General features: G+C 48.1%; 1 pseudogene; it reads right to left on the reverse strand.

Annotated features, from left to right (window-relative positions):
* Window positions 1–19,990, reverse strand: part of LOC147098133 (scavenger receptor cysteine-rich domain-containing protein DMBT1-like) — a 56,773-nt pseudogene extending 36,783 nt beyond the window's left edge.
* Between the last annotated feature and the right edge of the window lie 991 nt (window positions 19,991–20,981).

The following is a 20,981-nucleotide window of genomic DNA, read 5'->3' on the forward strand; positions in this document are numbered from 1 at the left end:
CCTCCGCCTCCACCAGCAGGCAAGACAGCATGCCAAGGCGTGTCCGGACGTCAGGCGAAGATGGCAAAGTGGAAAGTGTGCAGGAGCAGCCCGTACAGGAAACACCTCTGTGCGGAATGAAAAGGCATGGATTGTATTTCCTCGAGATGGCTCAAGTTGTGAGGTGCCAGTTCCTGAGGGGAGTTTCGGGGCTGGGCGCTGATGAGGAATTCTGTCCGAATGGGGGAAAGCTCAGACGGGATCACCCCACGTGCCCGAGCCGCCTCGATACACCTAGTGGATCCGGGGCCCAGTGCCACTTTCACCGACTTGATTGCCTTGACCGCGAGCCGGACGTTGGCCCAAGACAGGCGCCACACCATCCATCCCGCTCCTCCGCCATCGAGCATGTCCCCGACTCTAGTCACCTTGCCAGGCACAGCCCACCCTTTGAATGTAACGCCAATGAGTTTGGGTTTTAAGACTTGACTTAGGACTCCAATCATTTCTTTGAACAGAGAGCACGAATTTTGCATGCCGTCCAAAGCATTAGTGCCTGGCGTTAATTCTCCAACTTTGCTAATGCCACCGCCAACTCCTGAGCTATAATTAATTTCTAGATCTCGTTTTTATCGCTTCCCCACAGATTGTTAAAAGCAGAACATATTTGTATTATTCTTACTGTGATTTCTAACTTTATCGTTTTAATTAAAGGGTGAGGTAAGACCACAATTGTCACTCGAACAGTGACTGCCCACTCAACAGCTGAAGCAGTGAAAACCCAGTCAACAGCTGGAGCAGTGAAAACCCAGTCAATATCTGGAGCAGTGAAAACCCAGTCAATAGCTGGAGCAGTGAAAACCCAGTCAATAGCTGGAGCAGTGAAAACCCAGTCAATAGCTGGAGCAGTGAAAACCCAGTCAACAGCTGGAGCAGTGCTCACCCAGTTAATAGCTGGAGCAGTGAAAACCCAGTCAATATCTGGAGCAGTGGAACCCCAGTCGCTAGCTGCAGCAGTGAAAACCCAGACAACAGCTGGAGCAGTGCAAACCCAGTCAATAGCTGGTGCAGTGAAAACCCAGTCAACAGCTGGTGCAGGGAAAACCCAGTCACTAGCTGGTGCAGGGAAACCCCAGTCAATAGCTGGTGCAGTGAAAACCACTCAACAGGAGATATAAGGAAAGTCCACACAACAGGAACTTTATTAAAGGCACTGAGACCGCTGGGCACAAGGTGCAGCGCCGGCACAAACAATAGCAGGTGCAGTGAGGGCCCGCTCAGCAGCAGGGGGATCAAATGCCGACCCCTTCTCAGCTCTGTGAAACTGCCCGATTCTCTGCACTGATCAAGACATTTTAGCTGCACGTGGGAGGAAATTGAACATTCCGTCTAAGAGTCGCGGTTCACTGACCTATGTGTCGTGTCCCGTCAAGGTAATAGGATTGAAAAATAGCAACTAACTTATGATTGGACAAATCAGCCAATGTTAGCAGTGAATTATAACGGCCATGTGTAGAACATTCTGTCTTTTCAACTGAAAGTGAAGAAATGTAAAACTAAACGCTGTTTAAATTTCCCCTCCCCCCCGCTCCCGTTTATCGAGATGAGAATATTTCTAATCTTTCGCTATCGACTCGAGGCGGCCGCACACTACTTGTTGGTAACCCGTATGTTTCCATAACAATCAGTTTGTACCTGAACAGATTACTCCAACATCCCGCTCGTGTCCGCAGCCAGGCGGACCAATAACAGGCCCTGATCCTTCTCCAAAGTGAGCATCAAGCGGCGCTGCTGCTGCAGAGCCACAGCCCAGCTCGTTACAAACAGCTTCCGCATTCGGTAAGAACCAGGTCCCATCACCGCAAACTGTGCTCCAGGTTCCAGTCCCGTAAATCTCTAGTCTCCCCGCACAGGGACTGCTCCCATTCACCAGTCTGGGCTTGGCACTTCCTGCCAATTATATTGAAATAAACAGTAAGCAATTTAAGGCGCTTTATATTAAAATGTGGTGAGAGTTTCTGTAATCTCATCAATAATCCGATTGTCCTGTTTATTTAGTCAGGTGAGACAGACCTTAAACACTGGCTTCATTGTGTCAACATGTGAGGGGAAATGTTGTTGTTATCAATTCCTGTCTTATCGCCGTGTATATTATGAATGTTTTTAGATAGTCCCATCTATCCGGTGGTTTTCATTTGAACGTTGAAAATTTAATCCAGGGACGGCAACATTATCGGCACTAAGACGGTGAAATGTTGATGAAATTAAATCAAATGTTTCGGTCACAAAATAGAGGCAGTGTCTAATTATTGTGGGCTGGTGAGGCGTTTAGCTCACTCACACGGACGGATCTTTCAGAGTGCTGAGTAGTGGGAGGACTTAAACTGAATCGCGAGATATGCAGTAATCAGATTCGGCAAATTCAAGAATGACATGGATAAAGACCTGAAGAAAAACGGACCGGGGGCTGGGAAATATCCAGGAGCAGCAGAAGCTCCAGATATCCAGGTATTCCCGGTCCTGTACACCTCTGTGTACTTACTTGTTGGGTGAATTGTTCTAATATAATCCTTCTGGGAAATTAACATCCATTCACCAGTCTCTATACCGGCATTTTTCAGGGGCATGTTGAGCACAGCATGATGCCACGACCAGCAAATGGAGTAAATAGATAATACATCTGTGTTAACAGTGACGGGGCGTGAGATATGGGCAAGGCTTGCAGGAGAATTCTCCACTCTTTTACCAGCAGTTCCATGGGATGGTGTGTATTTATTGGAACCGTTTACTGATCTTCTCTAAGATTCTGTCCTTATTGCCGTTTCATTATCTATCGAAGTGTCAAAATAGTAAATTCAGGCAGCTGTGGGGTCTTACAGTGTAGTTCCTCCCGTGCTGCCCACAGTAACCGCGGACCCATTGCCCAGGCTCCCCGAGGCTGAGAAACCTCCCTCCCCAGTCTCAGATTCACAGTCTGTGGATAATATCAGATCGCACAACAAGCGATTAGCGCAGGCGCACAGCCGGGCTCACGGCGCATGCCCGGTAGCGGCTGTTGGGTTGAGAATGGAGAGTTGGATTGAGATTGTGACATTTCCAGCCGGTCAGCTCAATCACTGCGGCTTTGGGGCAAATCTCAATGGAAACTTGTTCTGTCTGCATTGTAAATGTGCCGAGTGTCAGGTATTTATTGCTCCCGGTGGGCGTGTTTATTATATATAATAACTAGCTCAAGTGCCCAGCAGTGCCGAGGGTCTTTTGAGGGCATGCTGTTGTTGGAAGAGAGAGAGAGAGTGACTGGGGGGAAGAGAGAGCGCGACTGGGGGGAAGAGAGAGAGTGACGGGGGGAAGAGAGAGAGCGACTGGGGGGAAGAGAGAGAGCGACTGGGGGGAAGAGAGAGAGCGACTGGGGGGAAGAGAGAGAGCGATTGGGGGGAAGAGAGAGAGAGAGACTGGTGGGAAGAGAGAGAGCGACTGGGGGGAAGAGAGAGAGCAACTGGGGGAAAGAGAGCACGACTGGGGGAAAGAGAGAGCTCGATTGGGGGGAAGAGAGAGCGCGACTGGGGGGAAGGAAGGGGGGAAAGGGGGGAATAGGGGGAAGGGGAGGGGGGAAAGGGGAGGGGATGGGGGAAAGGGGATGGGGGAAAGGGGAGGGAATGGGGGAAGGGGGGAGGGGAGGGGAGGTGGAAGGGGGGAGGGGAGGGGAGGGGGAAGGGGAGGGGAGGGGAGGGGGGAAGGGGGGAGGGGTGGAGGGAGGGGAAAGGGGAGGGGGTGGGGAGGGGGAAAGGGGAGGGGGTGGGGAGGGGGAGAAGGAGGGGGGAGGGGGAGGGGAAGGGGAGGGTGGGGAGGGGAGGGGGAGGGAGGAATGGGGAGGGGGGCAGGGGTGGAAGAGGGGAGGGGAGGGGGAGGGTGGAGGGGGGGAGAAAGGGGAGGGGGGAAGGGGAGGGGGGAAAGGGAGGGGAGGGGGAAAGGGAGGGGGAAAGGGAGGGGAGGGGGGCGGGGGAAAGGGAGGGGAGGGGGGAAAGGGAGGGGAGGGGGCAGGGGAAGGGGAGCGGAGGCGGGGGAAGGGAGGGGAGGGGGAAAGGGGATGGGAGGGTAGGGAAGGGGAGCGGGCGGGTTGAAGGGGGAGGGGGGAAGGCGGGGAGGGGGAGAAGGCGGGGGGGAGGGGAGGGGGAGTGGGGAGGGGGAGGGAGAGGGGTGTAGCGGGGGGAGGGGGATGGGAGGGGGAGAGGAGGGGAGGGGGAGAGGGGGAGGGGGAGGTGAGGGGGAGAGGAGGGGAGGGGTGGAGGAGTTGGGGCAAGGCGGGGGGGCGAAAGTGAGGGGGGAGCCAGCAGACCCTCTCCGCTCTTCCGGTGATGGCTCCGCTGAGCTCCGTGCCACCCCACGCACTGACATGTCGAGCCCAGCGCCCCAGTCAGCCCGAGCCCCGCCCTCCCGAGGCTGGGCCAGGTGGCTTGAGATGGCCGATTGCCGCTGGCCGGGCCCGGTTGCCTTGGTAACCCTCCTCCCCTCTCCGCCTCCCGATCTCCGGGACCGGGCCTGGGCCTGAGCGGCTTGAGATGGCCGATTGCGGGTGGCGAGCCCGGTTGCCAGGGTGTCCCTCTCCGCTCCGCCTCCCCTCCCGAGCCCCGCCCCCCCGAATGAAGCGCCAGGAGCTTGCAGTGAGCCCAGCCAGCCTTTACCAAGATGGCTGGCCGCTGTTTCGGAATCGGGCCCAGCGGGGGTTGGGGGTGATGGGTGGGAGGAGCTTGCTTAGGGTCCAGCATGGCTGGCAACAGACGCCCAGGCTTCGAGGCCTACCTGCAAAAACTGGGAAAGGTAGGAAAATTAATGAGATTAGATAAAAGATTTAGAAAGTAATTAACTTTAAATAAAAAAAATATTTGTTTTAAAAGCAACTTTTTTTTTAATAGATGCAGAAAGCGGGAAAAAGAAATGTAAAGTTTGGAATCAAGATGGTGGCGGCTCACCTTGGTTCAGAAGGATAAGGCCTGCCCACACACGCACCGAATGGTCGACCATCAGGTCACCGAAGGGTAGGATTGGTCAATCGTCCTGTCACTTGACTCTAGGAGGTCCCGCCCGCATGCGCAACGAAACCGCCCCCGCCACGCAGCGATTGGTCGACCATCGGGTCGCTCGACCGTACGATTGGTCGAACTTAATGTCACTCTATGCTAATGAGTGGATAATAAGATGCTAATGAGCGGAATTTGGACTTTTTTTGATACCACGGCCGCAATTTTAGTCTCGCCAAAAAGTAAATATGCTTATGACCGTACCGGAATCGTAAGCTATCTTTTGATGCAACGCACGTGTCGGTATGCTCTATAACTTTAGAGTGTATAGCTGGACAGACACACCGAAGGACAGACAGAGAGATCTATCCTTTTATATATATATAGATGCCCGGCGGTGCCGAGGCTTTTGAGAGGGCATGTTGTTGTTGGAATTGAGAGAGAGAGCGACTGGGGGGGAAGAGAGAGAACGACTGGGGGGACGAGAGAGAGCGACTGGGGGGAAGAGAGAGAGCGACTGGGGGGAAGAGAGAGCGACTGGGGGGAAGAGAGAGAGCGACTGGGGGGAAGAGAGAGTGTGACTGGGGGGAAGAGAGAGAGCGACTGGGGGATAGAGTGAGAACGACAGGGGGGAAGAGAGAGAGCGACTGGGGCGAAGAGAGAGAGCAACTGGGGCGAAGAGAGAGAGCGACTGGGGCGAAGAGAGAGAGCGACTGGGGGGAAGACAGAGAGCGACTGGGGGGAAGACAGAGCGACTGGGGGGAAGACAGAGAGCGACTGGGGGGAAGACAGAGAGCGACTGGGGGGAAGAGAGAGAGAGAGCGGCTCGGGGGAAGAGTGAGACAGAGCGACTGGGGGAAGAGAGAGAGAGCGACTGGGGGGGAAGAGAGAGAGAGTGACTGGGGGGAAGGGAGAGAGAGAGCGACTGGGGAGAAGAGAGAGAGCGACTGGGGGGAAGAGAGAGAGCGACTGGGGGGAAGAGAGAGAGCGACTGGGGGGAAGAGAGAGAGCGACTGGGGGAAGAGAGAGAGCGACTGGGGGAAGAGAGAGAGCGACTGGGGGGAAGAGAGAGAGCGACTGGGGGGAAGAGAGAGAGCGACTGGGGGGGAAGAGAGCGAGCAACAGGGGGGAAGAGAGAGAGCGACTGGGGGGAAGAGAGAGAGTGACTGGGGGGAAGAGAGAGAGCGACGGGGGAAGAGAGAGAGTGACTGGGTGGAAGAGAGACTGACTGGGGGGAAGAGAGAGAGCGACTGGGGGGAAGAGAGAGCACGACTGGGGGGAAGAGAGAGCGTGACTGGGGAGAAGAGAGAGCGCGACTGGGGGGAAGAGAGAGCGCGACTGGGGGGAAGGGGGGGAAAGGGGGGAAGGGGGGAAGCGGAGGGGGGAAGGGGAGGGAAAGGGAAGGGAAGGGGGAAAGGGGAGGGGGGAAGGGGAAGGCGTGAAAGCGAAGGGGAGGGGGGAAAGGGGAGGGGGGAAAGGGGAGGGGTGAAAGGGGAGGGGGGAGGGGGGAAAGGGGAGGGGGAAAGGGGAGGGGGGAAAGGGGAGGGGAGGGGAAAGGGGGGAGGGGGTGAGAAAGGGGAGGGGAGGGGTTGAAAGTGGATGGGAGGGGGGAAAGGGGAGTGGAGGGGGGGAAAGGGGGGAGGGGGTGGAATGGGGGAAGGGGAGGGAAAGGGAAGGGGAGGGTGGAAGGGGAGAAGGGGAAGGGGGGAAAAGGGAGGGGAGGGCGGGAAGGGTGGATGGGGAGGGGGAGAAAGGGGCGGGGAAGGGGGGAAAGTGTCAGGGGGAAAGGGGAGGGGAGGGGAGAGCGGGAAAGGGGGAGGGGGAAATGGGGGGAGGCGTTGGGAAAGGGGAGGGGCGTTGGGGGAAATTGGGTGGAGGAGGGGAATGGGGGGAGGGTGGAAAGGGTTGGGAGGGGGAGGAAATGTGGGGAGGGTGGAAAGGGGGGAGGGGTGGGAAGGGGGGAGGGGGAAAGGGGGGGTGAGGTGTGGAAAGGGGGAAAATGGGATGGGAGAGGGGGAAATGTGGGAAAGGGGGGGAGGGGAAAAGGGGGGGAAAGGGGGGGATGGGGGAGAGGGAGGGGGGCTCTCCCCTCTGCTGGCGATGGCTCCGCTGAGCTCCGTGCCGCCCCACGCACTGACATGCCGAGCGCAGCGCCCCGGTCAGCCAGAGCCCCGCGCTCCCGAGGCCGGGCCAGGCAGCTTGAGATGGCCGATTGCGGCTGGCCGGGCCTGGTTGCCTTGGTAACCCTCCTCCCCTCTCCGCCTCCCGATCTCCAGGACTGGGCCTGAGCGGATTGAGATGGTCGATTACGGCTGGTGAGCCCAGTTGCCGGGCTAACCCTCTCCGCTCCCCCTCCCCTCCCGAGCCCCGCCCCCCACCCCGAATGAAGCACCAGGAGCTTGCATTGAGCCCAGCCAGCCTTTCCCAAGATGGCTGGCCACTGATTCGAAATCGGGCCCAGCGGTGGGGGCGGGTAGGTGGGGTGTGAGGGGTGTTGGGAGCTTGCCAGAAAACAATTGCCTAGCGTCCAGCATGGCTGGCAACAGACACCCAGGCTTCGAGGCCTACCTGCAAAAACGGGGAAAGGTAGGAAAATTAAAGAGATTAGATAAAAGATTAGAAAGTAATTAACTTTTTTTAAAAACAATATGTGTTTTAAAAGCAACTTTTTTTTTATAGACGCAGAAAGCGGGAAAAAGAAATGAAAAGTTTGGAATCACGATGGTGGCGACTCACCTCGGTTCAGAACGATATGGCCCGCCCACACACGCACTGATTGGTCGACCGTCAGGTCACCGAAGCGTAGGTTTGGTCAATCGTCCCGTCACTCGACTCTACGAGGGCCCGCCCGCATGTGCCAAGAACCCGCCCCCACCACGCAGTGATTGGTCGACCGTCGGGTCGCTCGACCGTACGATTGGTCGACCTCGACGTCACTCGATGCTAATGAGCGGATAATGAGATGCTAATGAGAGGAATTTTGAAAGTTTTTTGGATACCGCGGGTGCAATTTTTTTCTCGCTGAAACATAAATACCCTTACGACCGTTCCGGAATCGTAAGCTTTCTTTTGATGTAACGCACGTGTAGGTATGCTCTATAACTTTATAGTGTATAGCCGGACAGACACACCGAAGGACAGACAGACAGACAGACAGACGTATCCTTTAATATATATAGACTAGCTGAAGTGCCCGGCGGTGCCAAGGCTTTTTCGAGGGCATGTTGTTGTTGGAAGAGAGAGAGAGAGAGCAACTGGGGGGGGGGGAGAGAGAGAGAGAGAGAGAGAGCGCGACTGGGGGGGAAGAGAGAGACCGACTGGGGGGTAGAGAGAGAGTGACTGCGGGGTAGAGAGCGCTGGTGGGGGGAAGGGAGGGCGGGGGGAAGGGAGGGTGGGGGGGAAGGGAGGGGGGGAAGGGGGGAAGGGAGGGCGGGGGGAAGGGGGTGGCAGGGGAAGGGAGGGCGGGGGGAAGGGAAGGGGGAAGGGGGGAAGGGAAGGGGGAAGGGGGCGGGGGTGACGGGTGGGCGGGGGGGAAGGGAGGGGGGAGGGAGGGCGGGGGAGGAGGGAGGAAGGGAGGGCTTGAGGCTGAGAGACAGGGACGGCCACGCCCGGTTGCCGGGGTAACCCTGCCGCGCCGCCCTGTACTGCCGAGAGCCCAGCTCTCCGAGCCCCGCCCACCCCGGCCGAGAGCCGCGCTCTCCGAGCCCCGCCCCCCCCGGCCGAGAGCCGCGCTCTCCAAGCCCCGCCCCCCCCGGCCGAGAGCCGCGCTCTCCAAGCCCCGCCCCCCCAGCCGAGGGCCGCGCTCTCCAAGCCCCGCCCCCCCGGCCGAGAGCCGCGCTCTACAAGCCCCGCACCCCCCGGCCGAGAGCCGCGCTCTCCAAGCCCCGCCCCCCCCGTCCCCGCCCCCCCCGCCTGAGCCGAGCGCGGAACAGAGTCTCACCTGCTCCTGCTGCGCGCGCACCCTGACCCTCGTGGCTGACGCCGTTGCCCCAGGTAATGTGACGCGGGGGGGGGTGGGAGCGGTGTGGTGAGGAGCTTAGCAGCAGCCCAGTTACCTAGCTCGGGCCTGGCTGGGCAAGAAAGGCCCAGGCTTTCAGGCCTAAGAAAAAATCGGGCAAAGGTAGGAAAAAGAATGTTCAGGTAAGATAAAATATTTACAAATGAGTGATTTATTTTAAAAGAATTTAATAAATTGAATTTTATTTTGCTGGAAATGTATATTTGAAAAGAAAGACGCAGAAAGCACGAAAAAGAATGGAAGCAAGATGGCGGCTACTCACCTCGGTTCAGAACAATAAAGCCCGCCCACACACGCACCGATTGGTTGACCGTCAGGTGACCAAAGCGTAGGATTGGTCAATTGTCCCAGCCGCACGCGGCAGCAAGCCGCCGTACGATTGGTCGACCTCGAGGTCACTCTGTCGCTAATGAGCGGATAATGAGATGCTAATGAGTGGAACGTTGAAGGTTTTTCAGATGCCGCAGGCGTGATTTTAGCTCGGCCGAAATGTAAATACGCTTAAAATCGTCTCAGAAGCGTAAGCTTTCTTTGGAGGTAACGCGCGCGTAGGTACGCCCTGTAACTTTCAAGCGCATAGCCCGACAGATGCACAGGCGATGACAGACAGAATGACAGACAGAATGACAGAATGACAGACAGACAGACAGACAGACAGACAGATGTACCGATTTATATATATAGATAAGTAATATAATTTAACACAAACAGTAATCCTAATATTAATCATATAAATTTAATAATAACCAGGGAATACTGGAATTATAATCTCTCGCTTTCCGGGGATGGACAGACGCTGTTTATTTTACTTCCGCTTTCTTCCGTAAACGATCAGAGGCGGTGGGAGATGAGAGACAGAAGAAAGATTTTTACCTGCGCAGATGACGCCGGCATCCCAGGAGTGTGACAAGGAATAGTGACCCCATTGAGCTGAATCACACTTCCGCAGAGTGGCCTCGGTCCCGCCGCAGTGAACATTCCACGTCACAATGGGTCCGGACCCTTCCCCAAAGTGAGCCCCGCCCGGTCCTGACAGCGCGGCCCCACAGCCCAGCTCCTGGCACACAACAGCGGCGTCCCATAGGTCCCAGAGACCACCATACACAGTCCCCCACTGTCCCCTGTAGTGAATCTCCAGTCTCCCAGCGCACGGACTGCCCCCATTCACCAGTCTCAGCTTCACCGTCTCTGTAAAATATCAGAAATAACATCAAGCGGTTAGAGTGTATTAAACCCACTGTCTCCCAGCGCACGCACCGCCCCCATTCACCAGGCAAGAGGGACCATGTGAGGAATCAGTGGGAACATCAGACTGTGCCCAGACCCCGAATAAAACCCGGAGTAAATATTAAACATGGCAAAAGGGAGAGGAAAATACTAATTAACGGTGTAAACGAGCAGGGAACCGGGAGTCAGCGGGAAGTTCCCAGCAGCAGAGCGGCTCCCACGGGGTCGGGGTGGCGATTGGCTCAGAATATATTCCAGCCTCCGGAGGTTGAGAAAAAGGCGTGGCTGCAATGGTCAGCTGTCCATCATGATCAGTACCGATTGGCCAAGGTAGTGCGAGCTCAGCCCCAGTGAGGATTGGAAGAAATTCCCCCCAATCCCCGGAGACAATAGAGGAAGAGGCGGGGCTGGATGGTCATGTGATCCTAATGTCAGCACTGATTGGTGAGGTGGAAAGTGAGAGCTGCTGTGGGACAGGCAGCAGTGTCAGTGGAGCCGGCCCTTCACACTCTGCCCTTCAGGGCCCCGTTTATTGTCGCTCTGCATGAAGGCAGCAGCCGCCTCAGCTGGAATTAAAGACCTTTAGTAACAGTCCACGGGAAACAATCTTCCCGTCCGATGGACACACGAGGAGCTGGTTAATCGGTGATGGAAAAGACGCTGAGATTGTCACCCAGCCTTAATATTCAATGGGATGGATCAGAGCAGAGAGATACCAGATAAAGTAAAAATGAAAAGCGATTACCTGACGGGTCAGCCTGACTGTTCCCAGGTCTGCCTGAAATGAGACATTGAGAATTATAGTTCGCTGGGGCAAGAAATTAATAAAAATGTCAGAAAGAAAACGCACACATACAACGAACTGTGGGGTAACAATTCCAGTCTCGTTGTGAAAATCTGAAACGGGCCTGTGATTTCATCTGTTCTTCATTACTTATAAAACCTCAAATACAATCTATGTAGCAAGCTGACATTTGTAAAGTGCCAACAGTTTATCGAGAATTGTTTTCACACAAACACACACTGACACCTGGGCACACTCTCTCCTTGTGGTGACAGTGCTCGGGCCCCATATATTACCAGTGTTTAGGTGCCCAGAGAAGGCGGTGGTGATGGACCTGCTCCTTGTAGAATCATAGAATGACACAGCACAGATGGAGGACTTTCGGCCCATCCTGCCTGTGCTGGCTCTTTGAAATGCGATCCAATTAATCCCTGTCCCCTGCCCTTTCCCCTTAGCCCTGAAAATTAGTGGTGACGGTGCTCTGACAATGTTTTACCCGTGTGTAGTTGCCCTGAGCAGGCGGTGGTGATGATGAGCATTGCAGCTCTTTTAACAGCTGCAGTGCTCTTCATCTTCATATTAGCTAGTCCCTCGGAACCGAGGATGACTTGGTTCCGCACTAAAAATGAGTTCTCAGGTGACTGCTTAGTCCAATTATGGACCTACAGTCTCTGTCATAGGTGGGGCTGACGATGGTTGAAGGGGCAGGTGGGTGTAGTTCTCGGGTTGACGTGCGCTCCTTCCACTGCTTGTGCTTCGCTTCTGTTTGCTCCTGGCAAAGAGACTCGAGGTGTTCGGTGATTTCCCGAATGCTTCTCCTCCACTTTGTGCGGTCTTGTGCCAGGGATCCCCAATTGTCAGTGGAGATGTTGCACTTTTTCAAGGAGGTTTTGAGGGTGTCCTGGGGCTCTCTTGCCATGTCGGAGCTCCGAGTAGAGCGCTTGCTTTGGGAGTTTCGTATCAGGCATGCGGACGATGTGGCCCATCCATCAGAGCTGATCAAACATGGTCAAAGCTTCGATGCTGGGGATGTTGGCCTGAGCGAGAACACTGACTTTGGTGTGTCTATGCTGCCAATGGATTGGCAGGATCTTGCGGAGGCAGCGTTGGTTTTATCTCTCCAGGGATTTGAGGTGCCTCCTGTACATGGTGCATGTCTCTGAAGCTTACAGGAGGGCAGGTATCACTACTGCTCTGTAGACCATGAGCTTGGTGCTGTGTTTGAGGTCCTGGTCATCAAACACTCACTTCCTCAGGCGACCGAAGGCGGCGCTGGCACACTGGCAGTGTTGGACTTCGTTACCGACATCTGCCTTTGTTGACAGTAGGCTTCCGAGGTATAGAAAGTGTTCCACATTGTCCAAGGCCTCGTCATCGATTTTGGTAATCGGGGAGCAGTACTGTGTGGCGGGGGCAGCTTGGTAGAGGACCTTTGTCTTATGGATGTTTAGTGTAAGGTCAATGCTCTCGTAAGCTTCAGTGAAGGTGTTCACAATGGTTTGGAGGTCGACCTCCGAGTGCGCGCAGACGCAAGCATCGTCTGCATACTGCAACTCAATGACAGGGGATGGGTCAACTTTGGATCTGGACTAGAGGTGACGGAGGTTGAACAGTTTCCCGTTTGTTCTGTAGATTAGCTCCACTCCAGCAGGGAACTTACTGAGGGTGAGATGGAGCATTGCCGCAAGGAAGATTGAGAAGAACGTTGTTGCCATAACACAGCCTTGCTTGATACCGATCCATACGTGAACTGGGTTTGTGTTGGATCCATTGGTCAGTGTAACGCCTTGCATGTCATCATGAATTATGCGGGGGATGGTGACAAAATTTTGGGTGCAGCCAAATTTGAAGGCGCTCTCACAGTGATTTTAAGTAGCGAAGTATAGGATTCCCATGCAAAGTTCAGGATGGAATATTAGTATAATTTAAATTAAATTATAGATTATATTATTGTGTGATGAGTTTCAGAGCCTTTTAGTTTAATTCAATGTTTTCCATGTGGAAATGTCAAAGCTTCCATAAAGTTGTAATTGGAAGTTTCTGTTACCTATTTTATTTCTAAATTCCTGAAACAAATCAAAATGAACCGTTGGTTAGACAGGTTCACACCTCCTATCTCCGTGCTAGCTGTTCCTCATTAAGTTCCAGCTGAGCGAATTCTCTTGTAACCTGTCCTCACCGATTGGTCCATCATTTTACCCGTTAATGATGTTCGGTTAATGGTCCTCTCATTTACTGGTTAATCTTTGCTCCTTTTTAAAATGCAGCCAATATGTTGACCTGCTCCCAGCCCCCCTGAGGATACTGTGTCCCACAGATCTCCAGGTCTCTTTCTATTCTAAATGTTATATACTAGAGACAGTGTGTTGACCTGCTCTCAATCCCCCTGATGATATTGTGTCCCACAGATCTCCAGGTCTCTTTCTATTCTAAATGTTATATAATAGAGACAGTGTGTTGACCTGCTCCCAGCCTCCCTGATGATACTGTGTCCCACAGATCTCCAGGTCTCTTTCTATTCTAAATGTTATATACTAGAGAGAGTGCGTTGAACTGCTCCCAGCCCCCCTGATGAAATTGTGTCCCACGGTTCTCCAGGTCTCTTTCTATTCTAAATGTTATATACTAGAGACAGTGTGTTGACCTGCTCCCCATCCCGCTGATGATATTTTGCCCTCCAGATCACCTGGTCTCTTTCTATTCCCTAGGTTATATATTACAGACAACGTGACACCGATTCTTGTCCTCAGCTGCGTTTGTCAAGGATTCTTGATTGAGAGCAGTTTCCAAACAGAATCTCTCTGGTCTCGTTCAGGTCCGGGTTCTGAAAGGTTGACAGAGCATTACAAGCTTCCACTCCAGGAGAGCCTCAGCAGTCCTGACCAACACTCTCCTGTCCTGCACATTCATCATTTATTGTTATCCATTGACAGACTAGTGGGAATAATCTTCCTGTATTTACTCAAAAACTTTAATAACTCAACGCTTCTGTTAGAATTGGTGATTGTGAGATTACAAAATAGAGTCAATACACAGCGTTTATATGAAAGTTCTTCTCCTGTCAGATTATCAGGTGTGTCGAGAATTACAAAAAAATTATTTTATATTAAGCTATATCAAGTCCAACTTGAGCAACATTCACAATTAAATGAGTTCCCGTTGGGTTTATGAAGCAAATGAATTGAAAATCATTAATTGCACGTTAAAACCTCCAGTAAAACACCAGAGGGAGCTCACACCAAACAATCCCGACTCTGAGCATTAACAGCGCAAAGAATAATTTCTAACAAAATATCTCCATAGCCCTTAACTAGTGCCTGGATAAAAGTTACCTTGGTTAGAAAATCAACAAAGACGCATCGAATATTGACAAGAACAGGACAAAGTGCTCTGATCGCTATCTGCCGTAATTAAATATACAAACAAAATCAGGATTTGTTACACAAAGCTACCAGAGCATGGGACATGTGGAATGAGATAGAGAAACAATCCCGCTATCTCATTAAATACTACATGACACTGTATAAATCTATGGAGCAATTGGAGGAATAATAAGAAACAAGTCCCTATAACTCATTAAACAAAACATGACACAGCATATAAAGTATGGGACATGTGGAAGGAGATTGAGAAATATATCCCGTTATCTCATTAAACACTACATGATTCTGCAGAAAAGTTATGGACCATTTGGAAAGAGACTGAGAAACATTAATTATTACTTGACATTGTTCATCCAAATGTATGAAATAGAAAGCTTAATTTAATATAAAAAGCTCATAGCTTAGACGATCCTCACTAACTAAACAAAAATACTCATACAGCAAATCCTAGGGAGGTTTAGGATATTTCAATAGCATCATTTTTGACGAGTGTACTTGAAAAGAGCTCAATTAATAATGATTACTAACTGAAGCAATATAGGTTTCACCTCTAGTTAATATCTAACTTTACAATATATATAGTCCTTGTCCAACACTCCAACGCTGAACAAATTATCTTTGAAAAAATAGGTCAATTCTCTGTATCACATGCGGTCAGACAGCACTTCTAGTGAGAAATATCTGTGACAGAAATGTGTGTGTGTGTTCAGTCGGCAGTAGGTGCAGCTTTGACTGGTGTTCTACACTCAGAGAGTTCACTTACACCCCAGACTCCGATACATTCTATTCTAACAGTGAATGCGCTCTGCTTCCAATAGGCTCGGTTTTAAACCCCACTGGAATATCAACTCCAGTCTGCTCTGTCTATACGGGAGCCGCAGGGAACAAAATAGAGCAAACTGGTGTGGAATTTGTGCTCGATTTCGATTTTAAATCTAAATTTGGCACAAATCTCCTCTGAAAATTAAAGTAAGTGTTAATCAGATGCAATATATAATACACCTGTTTATTGACACAGACAGAGTTGAACAATTGTTTGCAATTTGAAGTTGATGGAACTTTCAATTCAATGAACAACCCAAAATATATATTAAATTAAAATTGTACAAATTAAATAACACATTGCAATATTCACTTCATACGATCCCAATGAATGACACATTAATATGCCCATTATCTGTAAATTGAATTTGATCAGCATGCGATTTGTGAAAATGATTCAGGGAGTGATGTACATTTCATGTTTTTTCTCCGTTCTATGATTTGCAGAAAATGTTCTTTAAATCTACAAAACAGAATTTTAGTATCCAATCAGTTTTATTATATCAAATAAAATGAATCACGGTAACATATTTCTTTAAATGTAAAATGTATCTGATAACAGTGCGAGAAGGTTTCCCTGTCAGTAAACCAGATTTTGTTAAAGAAGGAGATTAATAAATATAACTAAACACACACTGGAAACAGCGAGAAAATGACTGAAGTAATCGACCGACAAACTCAGCAAAAGGTATCGAGCAGTAGGAAAGAGATTGAGAAACCAGTCCCGAAATCTCATTAAACACTACATATAAATATATGAAATAGAATGATTAATTTCAGATAAAAGTTCATAATTTTGAAGATCATCACTGACTAAACAACAATATGCACAATCCCAGAGAGTTTGGAAATTTCAGTAACATTTTTTGGAGGGTAAACTTAACAATGATTATACTGTTAATTAATGCAAATTGAAACAATATTGGTTCCACGTCCAGTTAGTATTTAACAATATTGAAATTAATTCTCCAACGTTCTAATACTGAATAAACTATTTAAAATAGTTCAGTTCACTGAAACATACGGGGTCAGACAGCACTTCTGGTGAGAAATATTTGGGACAGAAATGTGTATGTGGGTTCAGTCGGCAGTAAGTGCAGCTTTGACTGGTATTCTAAACTCAGTGAGTTCACTTACACCCCAGACTCTGATACACTCTATTCTAACAGTGAATGCGCTCTACTTCTAGCAGGCTTTGTATAAATAATCCGATTAGAATTTTAACTCCAGTCTGCTCTGTCTGTGCAGGAGCCTAGGGGGACAAAACAAAACAAAACTGCTGCGGTAGTGTCTTGGTTTCTGTTTAAAAACTAAATTTTACTCAAGACTCAGCTGGGAATTTAAAATAAGTGCTGTTCAGATGTAAAATATTCTTACATCTGAATAGAATGACATTGACAGAAATGGGTAAAGTTTCCCTATTTGTAGTTGATGGAATTTAAAATGAATCAACCCAAAATATGTTTTAAATGAGAATTCTTCGAATTGCATAAAGCATTTCAATATTCACTTCATACGATCCCAATGAATGACACATTTGAATAAAATATGACTGTTTATTTCAGATTGAATTTGATCAGCAGGCGATTTGTGAAAATGATTCAGGGAGTGAGATTCATTTCATGCTTTATTCTCCGTTCTATGATTTGCAGAAAATGTTCTTTAAATTATCTACAAAACAGGATTTTAGTATCCAATCAGTTTTATAAAATAATAAGTTTAACCACAGAAATGTATTTCGTTAAACTCACAAAGTATCTGATAACAGTGAGATAACGTTTCCCTGTCAGTGAACCAGCATTTGTTATTGGTGGAGATTAATAAATATAACCAAACACACACTGGAAACAGAGAGAAAATGTACGGAGTCACCGACCAAAAACCTCAGCAAAAAATATCGAGCATCTGGCAGGAGATTGAAAAACAAATCCCGAAATATCATTAAACCTTACATGACACTGAAAAAATAGTATGGAGCAGGTGCAGGGAAATTGAGAAATAAGTTCCAATATCTCATTACACTCTACATGATTCTGTATGAAAAGTATGGGGCATGTGGACGGAGACTGAGAAAGCGTCATTATTACATCAGTCTGTATATGTAAATGTACAAAAAATAGTTTAACATTAAAAGCTCATAATTTTGAAGATATTCACTAACTAAACAACAACACTCACAGAACAATTTCTGCAATGATTTAGGGAATATTACGAACAACAATATTTGGAGACTTTATTTAATTATAATTGTAATAATGGTTGATGCTAATTGATACACTATTGGTTCCGCCACTAGTTACTATTTTATTATACAATATTTGTAAACCTTATCCAACATGCTAATGCTCAATAAAGTTTTTTTAAATAGATCAGTTCACTCTCTCACACGGGGGTCAGACAGCACTTCTAGTGAAAACTATCTGTGACAGAAATGTGTGTGGGTTCAGTCGGCAGTAGGTGCAGCTTTGACTGGTGTTCCACACTCAGTGAGTTCACTCACACCCCAGACTCCAATACACTCTATTCTAACAGTGAACGCGCTCAACTTCCAACAGACTCAGTTTACATAATCCTATTAGAATTTCAACTACAGTCTGCTCTGTCTGTACAGGAGCTGCAGGCTGAAGGCGATGGAGAACCCAGTCCCGATATCTCATTAAACGCTACATGACGCTATTAAAATTCAAGAAAACAACATTTACATTCCACATCACTTCAATGCGTAGTAAAGAACAGTAATTTTATTAATGAGGTACATATTATGAGAAAAAAAGCTTATCCATAGATAAACTAAACAACAGCACCCACACAGTAAATTCCCCAGAGATGAAGGAAGTTTTAGTGACATATTCTTTTTGGATAGTGTAGTTAAAAATACTAAACATGCATGCTAATTGAAACAATATTGGTTCACCTCTGGTTAATACTTATTATACAATATTAAAGACCTTGTACAGCACTCTAATGCTCAACAGCCTAACATGATAATTCCAGACTCGGCAAAACACTGGGGTCAGACATCACTTAGAGTGAGAAATATCTGTGACCGAAATGTATGTGTGGGTTCAGTCGGCAGTAGGTGTAGCTTTGCCTGGTGTTCTACACTCAGTGAGTTCACTCACACCCCAGATTCCGATACATTCTATTCTATCAGTGAATGCGCTCTACTTCCAGCAGGCTTGGTTTAAATAATCCGGATAGAATTTCAACTCCAGTCTGCTCTGTCTGTACAAGAGCCGCAGGGGACAAAATAAAGCAAAATTGCCGCGTTATTGTGACCGATTTCGGATTTAAATCTAAGATTGACACAAATCTCGACTGGGAATTTAAAGTAAGTGTTAATCAGATGAACAATATTCTGAACGCGCTGATTGTCAACAACAGAAATTGATAATTGATTCCCTATTTCAAGTTGATGGAACTTAAAATCAAACAAACAGCTGAAAATATATATCAAATGAATATTCTACAAATTAAGTAACAATTTCAATATACACTTCATGCGATCCCAATGAATGACAAATTTGAAGAAAATATGCCCGTTTTCTTCAGATTGAATTTGATCAGCAGGCGATTTGTGAAAATGATTCAGGGAGTGATATATATTTCATATTTTTTTCTCCATTCTATGATTTGTAGAAAATGTTCTTTAAATTATCTACAAAACAGGATTTTAGAATCCAATCAGTTTTATAAAATAAAATAAATTAAACCACAGAAATATATTTTGTTAAACTCACAAATTATCTGATAACAGTGCGATAACGTTTCCCTGTCAGTAAACCAGCATTTGTTATTGATAGATGTTGATAAATATAACCAAACACGCACTGGAAACAGAAAGATACTGAACGGAGTCACCGACCAAAAATCTCAGCAAAAACTATGGAGCATGTTTAAGGAGATTGAGAAAGAAGTCCCAACATCTCATTAAATTCTACATGACACTGTATAAAAAGAATGGAGCAGATGGAGGGAGGCTGAGAAAGCATCATTATTACATCAGTCTGTACATATTCATGTATTAAATTGAAAAAATAGTTTAATATTAAAAGTTCATAACTTTGAAGATAACCACTAACTAAACAACAAAACTCACACAGCAAATTTTCCAAAGATTTAGGAAATGTTACTAACATTAACATTTGGAGAATGTATTTAATTGTAATTATTCTAATGGTTAATGCTAATTGTTACAATATTGGTTCCACCAGTAGTTAATATTTTCTTATGCAATATTTATAAACCTCATCCAAAATTCTAATGCTGCTAAAAACGTTTTTAAGTATTTCAGTTCACTCTATCACACCGGGTCAGACAGCACTTCTAGTGAAAAATATCTGTGACCGAAATGTGTGTGTGTGTTCAGTCGGCAGTAGGTGCAGCTTTGACTGGTGTTCTACACTCAATGAGTTCACTTACACCCCAGACTCCGATACACTCTATTCTATCAGTGAATGCGCTCTACTTCTAAAAGTCTCAGTTTAAATAATCCAATTAGATTTACAACTCCAATCTGCTCTGTCTGTACAAGTGCTGCAGGTGGAAGGCGTTTGAGAAACCAGTCCCGATATCTCATAAAACTCCACATGACACGTTTAAAATTCAAGACAACAACATGTACTTTGCACATCACCTCAATGTGTTCAGTGGTAAAGAGCAATAATTATATTAATGAGGCACATATTATAATAATAATCAACGATGACTCACATTTGAGAAGCTGCAGTAAAAAGAGAGTCATGAAGGACCGGGGCATCGTCGCTGGTGCTGGTTACAGTGACGGGACCTGAACAGTAACCGAATGTTGTATGCAGATACCGAGCCGGCCCTCCAGCACCTTCCGACACCCCGACAGAATTGGAACTTAATTCTTTGAAAACAGTTTGTACAGAAATCAACGTTTCTTTCAAAATAACCAATAGATTTTGAAAGGTGCTAACCGTGAATTGCAGTCTGGTAAAATACACCAATGACAAGGAACCTGCCCATTAATAGAAGAAAACAGCCCAGGTTCCATCCACTGCTGTTGAGCTGTGTGAGTCTGATAAGCGAAATGCGTCACCGACCCCGCATCTGGATCACATATTCATACAGAACAGAAGGAGGCCATTCGGCCCATTACACCTGTACCGGCTCTTTGAAAGAGCTGTTCAATTTAGTTTCACGTTCCTGCTTTTTGCCTATAACCCGATAATACTTTCTAAAGTGTGGTGCGCAGAATTGTATCCAATACTCCAGCCAAGGCATAACCAGAGATTTGTAAAGTTTTAGCATTATTTTCTAGTTTTTTATATAATCAATGCCCCTATTAACAAAGCCAATTACCCATACGCTTTCTAAACCACCATCTCAACTTACCCAGTCACCTTCAAATATTAGTCAATATGCACCCCAGTTCCCTCTGTTCTTGCACACCCTCAAAATAGTACAATTTAGATTGTACTGTCTCTCCATATTATTCCTCTCAAAGACCAACATTTCATACTTAGCCACGTTAAATTGCATTTTCCTTGCGTCTGCACACTTCACCAGTATGTCTATGTCTTTCGGAATTCTGCTACTATAATGTTCACTATTTAATATGTTGTGTTAATTTATATTGCCCGCAATATTTGAAATTGTATTCCCTATACCCAAGTCCAGTTCATTTATAGACTGCAAGAAAAGCAATGGTCCTGGTGTACACAATTTCAATATTCTATCCAGTTACAGAAAAATCCATTCACCACTAGTCTCTGCCTCCTATT

The sequence above is a fragment of the Somniosus microcephalus genome, chromosome 30 (genome assembly GCF_052327205.1).
Source record: "Somniosus microcephalus isolate GS21.2 chromosome 30, FLI_Smic_1.0, whole genome shotgun sequence".
NCBI classification, from domain to species: domain Eukaryota; kingdom Metazoa; phylum Chordata; class Chondrichthyes; order Squaliformes; family Somniosidae; genus Somniosus; species Somniosus microcephalus.